Source organism: Garra rufa, chromosome 18, assembly GCF_049309525.1.
Source record: "Garra rufa chromosome 18, GarRuf1.0, whole genome shotgun sequence".
Lineage (NCBI taxonomy): Eukaryota > Metazoa > Chordata > Actinopteri > Cypriniformes > Cyprinidae > Garra > Garra rufa.
In genome coordinates this window covers 6,593,416-6,597,491 of record NC_133378.1, presented here as the reverse complement: position 1 = coordinate 6,597,491, position 4,076 = coordinate 6,593,416, and positions in this window count along the sequence as shown.

Sequence of the window (4,076 nt, the reverse complement as noted above, 5' to 3'; positions counted from 1 at the left end):
ATATATAATTTTTTTTACTCTTTTTTTTCAAAACCACTGTATATGCAGAGTCACATAAAACATTGATTTGTCAAGCAAAGAGCTTGACATTTGATTTAATGCACATTTTGTTGACCTTCTAAAAATTTATGAATTATTTTGACTTTTTATCTTATATTTTGACCTTTTTTACACAATTCTGAGAATTCAGAGAGGAAGAGAAAAAAGCACCAGTGAAATATTGACGCACTTTCTAAAAATAATAGTTTCTAAGCTCAAACAAATGTCATTGAACGCATAAGAATACAAACATGAATGGGAATTACTTTTAGTGAGATTTCATGCGAGCTTCCCTTGCTAAAAAACACATTCTAAACTGGTTTGCTGTTTTTTATATATATATATATATATATAGCATGTTTTTTCAGCTTTTTTTCCAAAACCACAGTATATGTGTCACATAAAACATTGAAATGTCTATTGTGGACCTTCTAAAAATGTATGTATAATTGCAACTTTTTATCCCACAGTTCTGACCTTTTTTACACAGTTCTGAGAAAAAAGACAGAATTGTAAGATATAAACTCTGAATGCTTACTTTTTTCTCGCAATCCATGTCTTTTTTCTTAGTATTCTCAATTATGTTTTTTCACCACAGAATTAAAAAATAAGAAAGTTAAATGTTTATCTCACATTTCCAAGTTTACAGTTGAGGTCAAAAGTTTACATCCTCCCTTTCAGAATCTGTAAAAGGTTAATTATTTTACTAAAATAAGAGGGATCATACAAAATGCATGTTATTTTTCATTTAGTACTGACCTGAATAAGATATTTCACATAAAAGGTGTTTACATACCCCTTGATTGTTAATACTGTGTTCTTAACCTGAATGATCCACAGCTCTGTTTTTGTTGTTGTTGTTGTTGTTTAGTGATAGTTGTTCATGAGTCCCTTGTTTGTCCTGAACAGTTAAACTGCCTGCTGTTCTTCAGAAAAATCCTCCAGGTCCCACAAATTCTTTGGTTTTCCAGCATTTTTGTGTTTTTGAACCCTTTCCAACAATGACTGTATGATTTTGAGATCCATCTTTTCACACTGAGGACAACTGAGGGACTCATATGTAACTATTACAGAAGATTCAAACTCTCACTGATGCTCCAGAAGAATAAACGATGCCTTACAACTTTAGAACAGAATTCAGATGTGTTCTCTTTTTTTTCCTTTTGCCTAAATATCATATTTTTTCATTAAGTACTGAGGCCACAGAAGGTAGTTTTCCAGAAGACAAAATAAGTAACCCCTACCTCTTAATGCATGTTTTTTTTTCTTCTTAAGCATTAGTGAGTGTTTGAACCTTCTGTAATAGTTGCATATGAGTCTCTCAGTTGTCCTCAGTGTGAAAAGATGGATCTCAAAATCGTACAGTCATCGATGGAAAGGGTTCAAATACACAAAAATGCTGCCAAACCAAAGAATTTGATGGGCTTAAGCGATTTTTCTGAAGAACAGCAGACAGTTTAACTGTTCAGGACAAACAGGGGACTCATTAACAACTATCAGTAAAAAAAATAACACAGCTATGGATCATTCAGGTATTACACACAGTATTAGGAAACAAGAGCATGTACAACTTTTAAACATTTTTATAGATTCAGGTATTATTTTCTCTTGTGGACTAAATGTAAACACATTTTATGTGAAATATTTTATTCAGGTCAGTACTAAATGAACAATAACATGCATTTTGTATGATCCCTCTTATTTTGGTCAAATAATTAACATTTCACACATTCTGAAAGGGGAATGTAAACTTTTAACCCCAACTGTATGTTAAATTGTGAGATAATAAGACACTATTTTTATTCCAAGGCTTATAACGAAAGCCATTTTACAACCAAGTTCTTCAATAATCAAAAACATGCATGCTATACTGCAGCAGAATAACCAGCGTACAACCAGTCATAAGGTGCAACTTTATTAAAAAAGTAAAAACAAATATTTATATGAATGATTTTTTTTTATAGAAAACATTACAATCTTTTGCACAGAATATTACTAAACAGATTTTTTTTTATACACCACACTCTGTGTTACACTTTGGGTGGACCACACATAAACTCAATTAAGCCAAGGAGATATGCTGGGGAAGCAGTGTTACTATGTACACACTTCACAACATACAACCTAAACAGCAGAAGTAGAAACCTTTCATTGCTTTTTAAAACATCAATACCAGAGCTTTTCTTTTAGAATATAGTTATGTTGCATTGCAGTATGCTCTATATACATGCGATTTGGTCTGTTTCGTTATGGTAGAATGTCCGTTTTTGTTTAACCACACATAGTCGAGTGAACAAGAAGCATCACGTCAGTCGATACGTCTGTCGAACGCAAGCAGATAGATTTGAAATAGATTAATATTTACACACTTGCCAATAAATATCTTACTTCGGGTATGTCATTTCCCTGCCTCTTTTAAGAATAAACCCTTGTGCAATCACACCCCAAAATATCTCATTTTCATCAAAAACAATGCTTGGCCCGGACAATCGGTTCTCCCAGCCTCTCTCAGAAGTGACGACATCAAAAGCACCGATCTGCCCCACAATACAAAGCGAGCCCTGTGCTAGAAGAACAGATTCAGGAGTGGGAGGAACCGCCAAGCCAAAGCTAAAGTGGAGCACACTTCCTCCCTCAATATGGCAAACGTCAAATAACGGGCAGGGAGGGCCTACAGTTGCTTTGAGACCAGATCCCCGCTGTTCTGACGAGTCCTGGACCAGATATGTGCTTCGTGCTCCCTGAGAAGATCCATAACCTCTCAGCAGCAGCCGCCTGTGGCGTCTTCACTTCCCATTTGGTGACTGGTATTCTGTTTTTTGGCACTGTGTCTTATAGTGAGAGGCACGGGAATGAATTATACAATTTATCTGATGCACCAGAGCGGATAAAGAAAAAAAACAACAGCTTTTGTTCCAGAAGCATGCATTGCGAGCAAGGAAATAGTTGCAGCCAACTCGAACAGAACAGTGGAACACGTGAATGGCAGTGATAGTAGCTTTTTCAACACGTTGCTACAAGTGGAAACGAGTTAACCAATACAATTTTATAAGAAAATAGAGTGCCATAAAAATCTTTCATCTTGGTATATATTAAAACTGACAGGACAAACCCAACGTTTCTCACCAGAGGTTGCACGTGACATGGATGAGGACAGTATATTGGTTATTTCTTCTTAGTGAACTCTATCTACCATCCCTGAGCTGATAATTTGGCCCTCTCGAATACCAAAGCCACTTTCTTGCGGGCTTTTCCTGTAGCCCTCCAATAGACTGTAATGATCTGTATATGCGGTGCACTTGGTATAGTAAAATTACCAACCATACATCGAAGTTGTTTTATATCATTTCGGAGGTCTTCGGGGATCGTCCCCAATTGTTTCCCCTTGCAGAAGTTGCTCCATTGTGCTATTATTTTCCCCGATTCCTAAGCTCCCATAATGCATGTGGGAAAGGCATTGTTTACAATAGGATCAAGTTGCACAGACAGCCCAGTCCTTCCAAATGACATTTACTAGCAACCGTAAGCCTTGTGATGTGTTTTCCTTGGACACCGTCTCCATGAAATGCTGCTGACGGCTAAGCCAGCCGGAGGCCCAGCGAGCCGGGGAGCGGTGCTGGCACACACACTGACCTGAGAACAGTGGATCGAGAGCGGCCCCGGCCAAACTAGAAGCCTTTATTGCCCTCCGTACACACACCACAACGTTCCGGCACACTGACGCTACAAGCCTCATAAACTCGGATGTTAACAATGGCCATTGAAAATGACATGTTAACTAGCTAGGCTGAGGCATCCCGAAAATTCCTGTTTCACTTTTTTCCATTTCCATTATGTTCATATTGCAAAAATGTCAAATCTTGTGAGAAACGAGTGGTATATCACTAAAACTACCTGACACATCCAAAGATTGGGCAGAAGTGGCATGCTATAGACTAAATAACCAAAAATCAAAAGAATTTTAAGAGCTGATGCACTTACACAGCCATAAAGTGACGTTTAAGCAAGCCCACATGGAATCTGCACCCACTAAACTC